Here is a 13,963-nt window from a genome sequence, read left to right as displayed (position 1 = left end):
TGGCGGCAAGCTCCCTGCTGAGCATCCTCCCAGGACTGAGATGCAGTGATCACGGTATCCCTTCTGCAGAGGCGGCAGTTCAGGCCCTCAGAAGCCGGGTTGTGTGCTGGGGGTGCGGGTGGGGGTGGGGGTGTCACAGAGCTGGTGGGTGGCAGAGACAGGCTACGCAGTGGGGTGACCGAGATGGGTGATCAGAGCAACTCCACCCACCAGCAGGCAGGCCCGGGCCCAATTCCCTGCCCTGGGGTGGAGGGAGGCTTCTCCTGGCCTCCGGCAAGTCCCCAAGCCTTCCAGAGCTTGAGCTTCCTCTCCTGTGAAGGGGAGCCGCAGCCAACCGCAGGGATGGGCCCAGGGAAGCATGTGCAGGAAGTGTTTGGGAGACTCTAAATGCCAGACAAGCAGGAGGCTGGCAGGAAGTTTCGCGCACCCTCCCTGCAGGCAGCTGGAGGCCCACCCGAGGCAGCCAGGCGGCAGGTGGGCCGCTCCAGCCAGGCTGCGGCCACTCCCGGGGAGGAGCCGCCACCGCCAGAGCCAGAGCCGGAGCTGGAGCCGGAGCTGGGAGCTGGGAGCTGGGAGCTGGGAACCCGCTTCTAACCTGGGCGGGCCTGTTGGGGCCCAGGGGGCCGCCCAGCTGATAGGGGGCAGGTTTAACAGGACTTTGAAAAATAAAAAAGGTAAAACAGCAAACGGCTGCCCGCTCCTCCTGCTGCAATAAAAATGGATTTATTTGTTCGTGGAATGAAATTTAATAACTTTGGTGGGAGATGAGGCGTGAACAATAATAGTTTTTTTGCTCTTTCTCATTTTGGAGCTGGGTAGGGGGCAGGGGGGAGAGGAGAAAGGAGGAGCAAGGCGGAGACCGTCTGGGACACTGTTGAAGGGGGGAAGCCGGTGCTCGGGGCTTCCTGTCCTCAGCTTGGTTAAGTAAACCCCAGAGGGCTGACTGTATTCATTGCTCCAAAGGCACAGTCCATACAGTTCCTTGAACCTTCACGTTTCCCATGCTGGCCATACTCGTGTCTTTATGTCCCCTGTGCACCTGTCAGCGACACCAGGCCTTTGTCCCTGCTGGATCCTCCACCGACCCTCCACAGAGGTGCCTTTCTGCCCTCTTCATAATTCTGTTTGTTCTTTGGAAGTAGCCTTCCGGCCCCCGCCCCGAGATCCTCATCGGCACCATTTCTCTCAGGGAGTCCCCCCCACCTTGTACCCAGTGCAGGGCTGTGAGGTGCTCCCAGACACTGGGATTCCTGGGGCCTGGCACAGAGCAGCTCTCTGGCAATAGGTGTTGAATGAACAAATGAGTGAAAGTCAAGGACGGAGACTACCTTTCTCCATAACCTGGGGCTGGGGCTGGGACCAGGGCAGGTGCTGGGCTGAGGCCAAGGAAAGAGTCCCTTCTCCTGGGGGCACCGGGGTGGCTCAGTGGTTGAGTGTCTGCCTTTGGGTCAGGTCGTGATCCTGGGGTCTGGGATCGAGTCCCACATCGGGCTCCCCGCAGGGAGCCTGCTTTTTTTCCCTGTCCCTGTGTCTCTGCCTCTCTCTGTGTATCTCTCATGAATAAATAATCTTAAAAAAAAGGGGTCCCCTCGCCCGTATCCCAGGTGGCCACTGCTTCTGGACTGGACTGGGGCCAGCCTGGGGCCTCTCCCAGGCCAGGGAGTCTGCTCCTGGAAACCACTGCTCTTCCAGCTACAGCTTGTGCCACTTCACCTCTCCGGGCCTCAGTTTCTCCATTTGTGAAGTAGTTGTGGTGATGCCATGAGACCAGGGCCCTCTGTCAAGTGGGTGGCCCTCTGTCAAGCTGGGCCACTTGCTCTGTCCTCCCCAGGGCAGGTGGGACCTAAGATTATGGGGACACAGATCTTCAGGGGGGACCTGAATAGGGACTCACTCAGGCCAGGCTGTGTGAAGGGGCTGGGAATGGCAGGAGGCCAGGGGTCAAGGAGCTCCCCAACATGCCCAGTGGCACTTCCAGGCTGAGGCTCCGAGGCCTGGAGAGGCCTGAGCAGCCGAGGGGGATGGGCCGGCTCCTGAGCTGCCCTGGCAGGTCAATAACAAAACAAACGCACTATTGACCAACTGCCTCGTACTAAATCCTCCCGGCAGACAAGATGATGTGAGCCCCAACCGACTGCTGAACTCATAACCCGCTCAGCCCTGCCCAGCCGGCAGCCAGAGGAGGCAGGGGTGGGGGGCAAGGCCTCCCCTCATCCCAGGATGGAGGGGCTGCACCTACACCCCTTGCACAGATCGGGTCCCTGGGAGTCAGGCACAGGGACAGTAGCCCGTTGGGTGCATTTGGGCAGCACCCTCAGGGAGCGGGGGTTTTGGAAGCAAAGCGCAGAAACCCCAGATGCTCAAATTAGGAGGTCAGCTGATCCAGCTCTTTTGTTTTTAAGAATTACATCACTTCAGATAAATATGCAAACATACACGTGGCGCCCCTGTAAGTTGCGGAGCGTATGATAAACCACACTCTGAACCCACCGTGCGAATTAAGCCCAGCAGTTAAATGCCCTGACTGCTGGGTTAAAATACCAGCCGCACCACTTCCTGTTGTGTGGCCCTGGGCATGTCACTTTACCTCTCTGTGCCCAGGTCTCCACAACCATAAAATGGGGGTAATAAAGAGCACCCCACCCTGCCGCGGGTACAGGGTTGTTCTGAGGATGAAATAAGATTCTGAAGCACCAGGACCACAGGAAGAGGTGACTGTTCTCAGAATTGGGGGTTTATTTCTTCCTTGTTTTCTGTCGCAGCCTTATCCCATGTGTGGTTCAGGGCTCTCTCACCTGGTCGTCTGAGGGTCTGTGAATCCCCAGACTCCTGTGTAAACCCCAAGACTCCTGTGTAAATATCTGGTAGGGTTCATATTTTCCAGGAAGCGGATCAGGTTCTCAAGATGAGCGTTGCTAAAGTGGAGGCCCCTGATCCGTCCCAACTGCCCCACTGGATGAAGGGTTCTAGGGCCCAGAAGGGGGTAGAGCCCCGCCCACAGTCAGCTGGCAGCAGAGCCAGGAGGCAAAGCTGCTGGTGGCTCAGAGCCACATGTAGGGAGCCGAGGAGGGGGCCAGAGACTTCACACTGCAGGTTTCTGGGGACCATGGGCCCCTCGCACAGGCCCCTGGGCTGCCTGATGTTGAGCACCTATTGTGTGTCGATGGCGTCTGGGTGGGACCAATGGGCCATCTCCCGCCACCGCCACCGCCACCGGCTTATGGTCTCTGCAGATGCCCCTTGCCCCTCCACTCTCCTCTCTTTCAGAGGCAGCACAGGCCAGGGTTCCCAGAGATCTGCCTTTGAACCCTACTTGCCATCTTCTGGCTTTTGCTCTGGCCAGGTTAGTCCGCCCCCGAGGGCCTCAGTGGGCATTGGACAGATGGACAGAACAAAACTAGGAGGCTTGGGGAGGATTAACCCAGGTCATATGTGGTGCTTATTAACTTCTTCTCAATTAGCACTAGTTGCCACCCAGCCCGGGGACAGGAGGCAGCCCCAAGACGGCCCCAGTGCACATCTGCGGCTGGGCTGTGAGCCTGTATGGTCTGGCGCATCAGATGGAGTGTGAGTGCGTGTGTGTGCGTGGGTTCTCGCCTCCTAAACACAATCCTCGGGGAGTAAAAGCAGGGCCTTGGCAAGGTAAACACTGCAGCTTCCTGTGGGGAAGCCCAGGAGACTCAGGAGGGGAGCTGTGGGGGACCCCGAACCTTGCAGGAGCCAGAGCCATGGCTGGGACCTGGGTCTGGCCAGGCTATCTCTGGCCTCTGGGGTTGGAGGGCTGGTGGGGCTGAGAATCAGGGGAGTGCCTTCGAGGTCCAGGCACCGTAAAGGGGAGGCCCACATTCCCATCCCGACTACACCTGGGGTGACCTGACCTATCTGCCTAGCCAGTCAGCGCAATGTTGGAGGGAATACCTCCTCCCACTCTAGTCCTGCCTCATCCTAAGGAAGAGTCATCTAGAATGTCACAAGTAGAGTGAAGCCAGCACAGGGCAACTGTCTCCTTTTATGATGGAGAAACTGAGGCACGGAGAAAAGTAGGACTTTCCTAAGGCCCCAGAACCAAGTTTGTGAGGGTGAGTCCTTCACCTTTTCTACCTCCTGAATTCCTTTTTTTTTTTTTTTTTTTAAGATTTTATTTATTTATTCATGAGAGACAGAGAGAGAGAGGCAGAGACAGAGGCAGAGGGAGAAGCAGGCTCCATGCAGGGAGCCCGACGTGGGACTCGATACGGGGTCTCCAGGATCACACCCTGGGCTGCAGGCGGCGCTAAACCGCTGTGCCATAGGGGCTACCCTACCTCCTGAATTCCTATGCGTCCTTCAACGCCCCAGCTCTGGGAGAACTTTTCCTGATCCCTGTGCTCTCACCTTCAAGGTCTGCAATGGCAGCTTTCTTTCATTTTTTAAAAATATTTTATTTATTTATTTGAGAGAGAGAGAGAGCAAGCACGAGCAGGGAAAGAAGCAGAGAGAGAAGGAGAAGCAAACTCCTCACTGAGCAGGGAGCCCAACTGGGGACTTGATCCCAGGGCCCCGAGATCATGACCTGGCTTACGGCAGACACCCAACCGACCGAGCCACTCAGGCACCCCATGGAATGGCAGCTTTCTGTGCCAAGCCCTTGCTGTGTCCCCTCCATGCCTGTGGGATCCCACGTGACTCTCAGAACAACTGTGGGAGAGAGGACCTGACCCTGTGTTGTAAAGGAGGAAACGAGCTCAGAGAAGTTCAGTTTCTGACCGAGGTCACACAGCAAATAGGGATGGACAAGCGACTCTGACGTCACCTCTGCCCTCAGCCTCCCCCTCTGCATGCACTCCACTGCAAGCCTTCTCACTTCCCCGAGCCGGGCTGTCCTCAAGGGAGGACCCACAGCCTTTCAGTTCATCCAGATGGTCAGACTCCCTCTCTCCCAGAAGCCAGACATTGTTAAACTGCCTTGTAGGTATTGAATCAGATCACTCCCAGGATCCCGGAGCTTGGGGTGGGGAAGGCTATAGTTGCCACAGTGATCTCTGGCCTCACTCTGGGATCCCGAACACCTCCCCCTTTCCATCTTGGGAACCTCCTGCATGGTCAGAGGGGATGCCATGCTGGGGCCCAGGGGTTACTGCCCCATCAGATCAGTCGGGTTCTTGAATTCCCTGGGGCTGAAAAGGGAGGTGTGGGATCCCAGCCATCTGCCAGGTTGAGAAGGGGTGTGAGGACCTGAGAGTTGAGGCCTTGAGGAGGCCTGGTCTCCCACGATGGCCCCAGAAAGCACTTCACCTTGGGCTTCTGCTACTCAGAGAAAATGGGAGGCAAGGCTGGCCCACGGGGGGCTTAGAGGGGGCCCGCCCAGGAATCCGGCACTCTGCACAGGCTGGGCCTCGCCCTCCCGATGAGCTCCTGTCACCGGGTCTTAACAGAACCCACCCTGGCCCTGGTGGCCCTCCTGGGTCTGAACCATTCCCAGGCTACCATCTAAAGGCTGACACTTGGAGCACCTCATTTGAGTGGGCCCCAGTCACAATCCACTATCGTGTTCATTCCCTAGATGGTGAAACTGAGGCTCAGGGAGGCTGAGTGAGTCACCCAACCCGGGCTGGTCGGTGGCAGAGCCCCGGGCAGGCTCAAACAGAGGCTCTGGCAGAGGTTGGATGGATCATCGGGCCCTGCTGCTCCCACCCTAGGGGGCTGGATTCTTGTCCCATTCCATCCTGATTTGAAAGGGCAATCTTGTGCTCCCGAGAGGCAGGGGGACAGCAAGGTCCCGAACCCGGCCCTGGGCTGTGGGAGGCTGGAGGGCCCACCCAGAGGTCCTGTTGCTCCCTGTTCTCACTGCTTTCACTGCCTCCTCGCTGGTGCCCCCCACCCACACACAGGCATCTCCCTGAAGCACTGACCCTGCCAGTGGCCTCCTGGCCCTGGGGCCCTGGTGAGACTACAGAGGGCCTCCACCCCTGACCCCAGTGACCTTCTAGCTCCTGACCCAGTCTCCTGTACCCCACTCTCCCTGTGCCCCTTGCTCTTTCCAACCAACCCTGCAGATCTCTTCCTCATCAAGTCTCCACGATCCCACTGCAAGGGCCTCCCCCCACTGAGGTGTCCCCAGACCCTCCATCTCCGGGCACCAAAGACACCCCTCCCTGCATGCTGGTGTAGCAGCTCCAGGGGTGGGACAGCTTAGGACAGGACTGGAGGCCCCCCAGGTCCCCAGAGCAGCCTAGCACTCTGATCCCTGATCTGTCTCCAGGACCCAGAGCAGTGCCTGGCAGGTCACAGGCTGGCCATATGCTCTGGGTGAAGGAATGAATGAACGTTTCGTCTGTGCTGGGCCCTGGGCTGGCGCTGAGGATTGAGAGAGAGCTGACTTTGAGATTTTATTTATTTATTTGAGAGGGAGAGAGAGCGAGAGAGTGAGAGAGCGAGAAAGAGCATCCAGGCAGGGGGACGGGTAGAGGGAGAAGCAGACTCCCCCCTGAGCAGGGAGCCCCACATGGAGCTCAAACCCAGGACCCCGGGATCATGACCTGAGCTGAAGGCAGAGGCTTAACCGACTGAGCCTCCCAGGCGCCGTAGGGAGAGCTGACTTTGGTGTTACTGCTCTAAGCTTTCAGACAGTATCAGCTCATTTAATTCCCACACAGCCTTTGGTAGTAAGCACGACTGTCATCCCCATTTTCCAGAGGAGGCAGCTGAGGGTCAAGTGAAATTGCCCAAGGTCCCACAGCTGGGAAGAGGCAGGCCCTTCCTGTCTGCTGCAGGCAAACCCGGGGACCAGGGGTGGTGGGTACCAGAGCAGAGGCTGTGAAGGTGCGGCCAGGAGGGAGCAAACACTTGCTGGCCCCTCCCGCGTTAGCAGATACACTAGGCAACCCAGGGAGGGGGAGAGAGACATGCTCCGAGGAAACAGAGTGGCCAGACTGAACAAATAAAAAGACCAGATGTCCAATTAAATTGGGGTTTTAGATAGAAATAACCAGTAATTCTTACAGCATAAGTATATCTCATGTGATCTTTAGGACTTACTTATACCAAGAAAAAGTGTCTGAAATATACATTTAAGGGAGCTCCTATATTTTATCTGCCAGCCCTGTGACGAGGTAGAAAGGACCTTAGGGGTTGAGCGCTGGGCTGTTGTGTGAGATTCAGCCCACGTTGAAGCGAGAGAAACTGAGATCCAGAGCAGGCTGAGGCTTGCTAATCGACAGAGCTAAGGCGGGAGCCAAGACCTGGACTCCCATCCCTCTTACTCAGTGGGCTGCCCTGGGAGGCCAGGCCTGGTGTCGCCCCCACCCCACAGCTCAGCAGAGCTGCCCTGGCCCCTCTGCCAGGTGCCTGCGGCAAGCCACAAATCACAGGGCGCGAGGGGCTCCTCCTGCTTGGCCTCCCCTCCACCATCCCTCTCCTGCTGCTCTGCCCATGCTCATCTCCTCGGCTTGGGGCTAAGACTTCCTCACACAGGAGGATCTGCACGGAGTGAATTTTCACAGTTGGGTTATCACCTCCTAAAAATAGGGCTGAATGATGGATGGGAGCTGTCGCCAGGCCCTCGAGCTACGGGGCATGGGAGTGAGGGAGGGGGATGGGCCAGGGTGAAGGGTCCATAGACCCCCTGGCCTGGGCCGTTAACCCACCTTCCCTGGCAGTGGGGAAGCTGCTGTGTGCTTGAGGTCTTCAGAGCTGAGTCTGAGCCTCTGGGAGGAGCCACCTGGACAGCACCAGGCCAAGCGATTCATCTGCACAACTGGTGCCCCTGCCGAGCAGCCGAGCAGCCGAGCAGCCGGGAGGGTCTGAATTCAGGTAGGGGTGCGGCCATGCCTGGGAATCAAGGACCTTGTCATGAGGCTGCCCGGCCTGCTCCCTTCCCCGGCTGTGTCCTGTTCTTCATTGTTTTAGCTTCTTGGCTTTCTCTCTCTCTCTCTCTCTCTCTCTCTCTCTTTTTTTTTTTTTTTAACATTTTATTTATTCATGAGAGACAGAGACACAGAAAGAGAGAAGCAGAGACACAGGCAGAGGGAGAAGCAGGCTCCATGCAGAGAGCCCGATGTGGGACTCGATCCTGGGTCCCCAGGATCACACCCCGGGCCAAAGGCAGGCGCCAAACCGCTTAGCCATCCAGGGATCCCCTAGCTTCTTGGCTCTTAAAGACTCATCAGTTTGGCTTCAGGATTCAGGTTGAGAATCTGTAGAGACGTGGCTGGGCTTCAGGCTGCAGATGGGAAGGTGGGGGGCACAGGGGCTCCTTGCCTTCCACACACATACATACACACTCAGCCCAGGCAGTGATGGACACACAGACACACACAGACAGACACACAAGCACACACACACCCACCTCTCTCCCTTGGTCTGTGGAGACACTAATATTTAAGCATGGGTCTGGGTGTCAGGACTCCAGGTGGTGTCCCTGTTTGTCACTGCAGTCACCTAGCACTGGGCCTGCCTTCCTGAGGGAGGACCCAACACCCCATAGCAGGCTTGGGCCTCTGGCTGCCCAGGAGCCCAAGAAGGCTGCTGCTCAGCCAGTTGAGCCAAGAGCTTCCGGAGGCAGTGGATGAGCTACAAGAGACCATTCTGGCTCCGAAGGTGGCAACAGCATGTATGTTTAGACCCTCAGCACTTCTGAGGATTGTGGCTAAAGCTGGCTGAGCCTCTGTGGGCCTGTGCCTGGCCTCCTTCTCCCAGGTTCTTCTCAGCTGGGGTCCCAGGGACTCCCTCCACACCCCAGGCCTGGGAGGTCCCCTGTTGTCTCTGGGAGGGGCCTGTCCCACAGTCATGCCTGCAAGTCCTCAGGTTAGCACAGAGCACCCTCCAGGTGTGCCCAGTGACAATCCTCCCCTTGCCTCCTCATGCTCTGTGCACTGCCCACCCACAGATGCCAAAAGGACACCGCCCCCCAGGGGATAGGCATACTGCTCTGCACAGGTCCGAGATGTGTGACCCTTGGCCTTGGTCCCTTCTCCAGCCCAAAGCCCGCCCCACCCTGTCCCATCTGCATCTGTTGGCCGATACTCTCTGGGGGTGAGGCGTCCTCGGAATTACGATATTAAATGCAGCTGCACCGAAACATGGCCTCAATCCAATTATGCCAGGAAACAAGAGGAGCCGCTTAGGCTAATCTGGTTATTCCGCCCCGGCTTCCCTTGGCAGCCCCGTAGGGATGCCCAGGAGGAGCAGCCGTCTGGGTGGGCAGCAGCAGGACCGAACGCCTGTCCCACTGCGATCTGCCAGGTGCACACAGCTCCTGCTGGCAGGGAAGCCATGGGGCCGTGGAGATGCTTCTTGGCTCCCAGCCGGGTGGGAGAATCCATCGATCATCCTACAAATGCTTCCTGAGCTCGGAGCTTCCAAGTGCCCTGGCCTCATCTGGACAGGGGAACCTGGCACTGAGGGGAGAGCCGAGGCTCTGCCCTCAGGGAGGGTACCTGGAGCCGGGGAGACAGGCCAAGAGTAAAGCCGAAGGTGGTTTCAGGGAGGGAGAACCCCAAGAGCGGGTGACACGGAAGCCAAAGCCCAGGCCAGCCATGGGGGGCTGTCTGGCAGAGAGAAAAGCAAGAGCCCAGGGTGGGGAGGGATCCGGCAGGCTGCGAACCGATGGGGGACCGAGAGATAGAGAGATCGAGTGCAGGCTGGGAGGGAGCGCAGCTCTGCTCTCGGGAGGTGGATGGGTCTGGGCTGTGGCATGGGGGTGGCACGGCTAGCCCCAAGCAGGGGAGGGTCAGGGCAGGGTGGGAGCTGCAGGTGGACAGGACAGAAGTTGTACCGAAAGGATTTATTTGCTGGTGACCGTGTTGGGGATGAGGGTGTGGGAGGCCCCACAGCCTCTCCTTGCTCCCACCAAAAAAGCCTGGCAGTCCTTGCAGTGCTTTGTGATCACGGGGGCTCGCCCACCACTGGTGGGTACCTCGGAGCACTGCGGAGGCCTGGGGCTAACAGACTGGCTCTGCCCTCTGGAGGCTGCACTTCAGGGAGGAGACAGATCTGGAGCAAGAGCTTACCCATCTGCAGGAAGGGGAGAACTATGGGGAGGTTGTGCAGGGGCAAAATCCCGCCAGGCTGGGGGTCGGGGGGTCAGGCATAAGAAGAGGGCGGGGGGCAGTACATTCAAAGGCGGGGAGGGGCTAGAGTGTGGCTGTCCCACCCAGACCACTGAGGACCACTGAGACCCCGGAACAGGCAAGCAGGAAGCAGGAGCTGAGAGCTGGGGCTCCAGGTGGGTGTTAGGGCTGCTCATAAGCCGGGTGTGGGTGGCCCGGGTCAGAGCAACTGCAGGACTCCCAGAGGAGGGCAGAACAGGAGCATGGTGTGCTCATCAGCCCGGTCACAGCACACAGCCTGTGGGGGCCACCCCACGGGGCTCCCCAACTCTCCCCAAGTCCCCACACCAACATTACCACAGTCTGCTTAAGGTCTACACTTAATGATTCTTCTCCACTCAGTTGCCATGAATCTGTTGATCCCAGGGTGTCCTGCCTGTTGGGGACTCAGGGACATCACAACACAGGGGTCCTGGAGTCTGAGCTGTTACGGGTGTGGACTGTGTCTGGTGTTCACCGGGGCCTCATGCTTCTCTCCTTGAGCCCAGCAGGAGGGGGGTGGCCCAAGCCTGTTCCTGGGTGGAAGTTGGCAGCTCAGCACCCCTGACCTCAAGGTCCCAAGCCAGTTGGACAGGCCTGTGCTTCTCCCCATCTGCCTCCTCAAGCAGCTGAGAAGCCAGAAAGAGGCACAGGGTCCGTTCTCCCCAACTCACAGATGGGAAGACTTGAGGCCACGGTCCCAGGGGCTACTTGAGGAGGAGCTGGGGTCCGCAGTGGGGAGTTGCACATCTCACTGGACTCCAGGCCCTCTCCTGGGCACCACTCTCCACGTGGTGTGTTAATGGCTGTGTGGTCCCCATAGCTGTGTCAACAAATCAGCCATCCACAGAGTCGGCACCACCTCCCAGAAACAGATTATAAAGTGGGAGCTCCTTGGGGTCCCGGGCTGGAGCCGAGGGGCGGGGGGCAGGAATGGGTGGGGATCTCTGCCTGCCATGTGCCCCCCCAGAGGGGTCTGGCCAGCCTGTGTATCAGAGGAGCTGTGCTCATCTCCCCAGGCCCCTCCTGGCTGTCAGACCTGGAGCCCCCCTGGGAGGAAGATGATTTGGGAAGACAGCATGGAGGGCTGGGAACAGGTGATGGTGGGAGGAAGCCAGGCCCTGCTCAGTGTAGGCTGAAGTGATAATTGGGGCTTGGGGGCAATGGGGAGCTGGGCCAAGTGACTAAAACGCTGGGCTGGGGCCGAGAGCCAGTCTTGGGGAGTGAAAGAAGGCCAGGAAAATCAGAGCTCAAGGCCAAAGTGGGGTTCAGGTTCAGGTGAGATGCAGGGGCCAAGGGCTGAAGTGTGCCCTCTGGGTGTGGGCACTAGGTGGGAGGGGAAGGGTCCCTGGCCTGGAACCCCAGACCTTAGCTCTTCTCCACCCTGTAGGCTCTGGACACCCCATGCAGGGCAGGTGGGGGCTTAGGGCATCCCAGGGGCTAGCTGCCCCTTTGAGAGGAGTCCAGGGGGTTCCTGGACCTGGGCATCTGAGAAGGTTGAAGACCCCCCACCTCGCCCAGGCCTTCTTCCCTCAGCTCGGATTCTACCAGGACCCAGAAAGCACCAGCACTCAGAGAGGGGCCATGCTGCACCCTCCACCAGGCACTGCCTTCCTCCCCTACCCCATCTGTCCTCAGCCCGACTTCTCTCCCTTTATCTTCTCTCCTAGATGCGATAGCTCCATGTGCTATTTGCACCTCCAAGCACTGAGTGCCGGCTCCACCTCCCTGGCATCTTCCCATTCACAAGCCTCTGGACAGCATCAGTATCCTGGCTGACAGGTGAGGAAGCCGAGGCTGAGAGCTGAAGTGACCCGACATCAAAAATCAGTAAAAAGTAGAATTTGAACCCAAGCCTGCCGGCTTCTGAGCCTGGCCTATTCCACCCTACCAAATCCCCTTCTCTTGATCCTCTCTTATGAGGTTGTATTTCTGTAAGCTGCCGCAAATCCTTTAGGACGAGATGGGAATAAATAAATAAATACATAAGTAAATAATGAGAGGTTGCAGCCAGATGCCCACACCCGGTCACAGCCCGGAGCGGGAGTCAGTGAGGATGGGACTGTTTTCAGGTCCTGCTGCTAGTGTGTGTGTGTTCAGGGGTGAGTTGGGAGTGAGGGGGGTGGCACCTGCCAGGGTGGAGGGAGGGCGGGAGTGTGGCCAGCACTGGCCTGGCTGGGATGTGTGCATAGTATGTGTGGTTTGGGAGGACAGCCTGGCTCCTCTGGGGCTACTCACTTCTCAAAGCCCAGACCCTGTTATCATGCAAATATGTTGACACATTAATCCTTCCACCCCTGTGAGCCTTCCACACTCGGAGGATTAGCTCAGCACTTGCAAGGGACAGAACTGAATCCCCAAGCAAGAGGACATGGGTAGGCCAGCACAGACTGGAGCAGAGGGTGGGAATGGCTGGTGCACTTGGAGGGAGGCCAGATTCAGGCTCCCCAATCCCTGGGGGTCTGAAGAAAGGACTCAGATTCCTGGTGGGGGGTCACTAAAGTATAAAAGAGGCCCCCAAGGGTAGGCTGCCCCCTCCAACACCTTGGTTTTAGCTCTGTGCCAGAGCACGGGGCAGCCTCAGCTAAGGCAGGAGTTGGCGACAACCCGCTCTTCAGGGCAGAGTGGCCCCAAGTGCAGAGCTGTGGGGAATCTTATTACATAGCTGAAGGAGAGAGGTGCTGTGTTCAGGCCCAGCTTTTACTGGTCCCTCAGGAGGTGGGCCGGAGGTGAGGCAGGATGGTGGCATCTGCTAGTATCTGAAGCTTGTCTCTCCCCATTCTGCGTGTAGCTGTTTGAGTTCGTGCCTATGTGAGCATGTGCATGTGGGAGGATGTGTGCATCGTGCACAGGTACGTGTGTGCACGAGCACACTCACCTTCCACAATCCGAGATTATTGCAGCCTCCCTGCCCCTCCTCCAGCCTCCACTTCAGGCCAAAGGGACTCAGCCTCGGAAGGTGACACGGCTATTTCCGCGCCTGGATGCCTGCCAGTGGCAGCATGGGGGGTGTGTGGGTGTGTGTGCGTGTGTGCGTGCTAGGGAAGGATGCTAGGAAGGGATGCTTCTGTCCCCCAGTGGAACAAAGGGGTCTCTAGGTCCTCCCCTGCTTCTTTGTTGCCTGAGCCAGCCCAGCTCCCCCTTCCCTCTCTGTGACACTCCCTCCCACCTTAGACAGGACCTGGAAGGTGGCCGAAGTTGCAGGGGACAGTGGGAGGAGTGACCTAGGCAGCTCTGGGTCAAAGGGCCTGTGCTTGGGTCATCCCTGCTGACTTCTAGAGAGCCCCCGGGCAGTTTCTTTACCTCTCTGAGCCTCATTTTCACATCTGTAAAATGGGCGCACATTGCTAACTCAGGAGAATGCCTAGGAGGGACCCAGCATGTAGTGGTGGGAACCGCGAGAACAGTGACAGTGACAAGGCCACTTAGGAGGGAATCAGCCAGGAGGAAACAGGGTTGTGCACAGGGGCTGCTCTGTCCACGTGCTTCTGCCACCATGTCCCATGCCTTGGGGGCCCCGGCAGTGTTCCTTATCCAGCCAGACTGAGCAAACCCAAAGCAGAGTGAAGGGGGGACCCCCCCAGGTCCAAAGAGGTGAAGGGGGGGACCCTATGTAGGTACCATGTTAACCCTTTACATTATCATGTCAGCTCACAGCAGTGGGTCCCATTTTATAGACTGTCCCATTTTACAGATGAGAAGACAGGCTCTGAGAGGTTTAGTTGCTTGCACAAGACCCCCCAGCATATCTGGGATTCAAGCCCAGCAGCTGTGCCCCAGTGTGGGCTGGCCAGGGCCTGAGTGCACACGCAGGGTGCCCAGGGCTGCTCCCGTGGCAGTGGGGGCTGGTGGGCATGATGAGGCTCTTCTGGAGGCAGTGCTGTCCCTGGGGACAC

General features: G+C 58.3%; 2 protein-coding genes across 3 annotated transcripts in view; one reads left to right on the top strand and one right to left on the bottom strand.

Annotated features, from left to right (window-relative positions):
• Positions 1-13,963, bottom strand: part of MACROD1 (mono-ADP ribosylhydrolase 1) — a 149,881-nt gene that overhangs the window by 63,442 nt on the left and 72,476 nt on the right.
• Positions 1-13,963, top strand: part of FLRT1 (fibronectin leucine rich transmembrane protein 1) — a 76,241-nt gene that overhangs the window by 30,955 nt on the left and 31,323 nt on the right. For both annotated transcript variants that reach the window (XM_038564146.1, XM_038564145.1), the window contains exon 2: positions 11,738-11,849. The gene's annotated coding sequence lies outside the window, so the exon portion shown is untranslated. The remainder of the gene's footprint in view (positions 1-11,737; positions 11,850-13,963) is intronic.

This window comes from Canis lupus, chromosome 18, assembly GCF_011100685.1.
Source record: "Canis lupus familiaris isolate Mischka breed German Shepherd chromosome 18, alternate assembly UU_Cfam_GSD_1.0, whole genome shotgun sequence".
Lineage (NCBI taxonomy): Eukaryota > Metazoa > Chordata > Mammalia > Carnivora > Canidae > Canis > Canis lupus.
The sequence above is the reverse complement of the archived record's forward strand: the minus strand, read 5'-3'. Positions and strand labels throughout refer to the sequence as shown.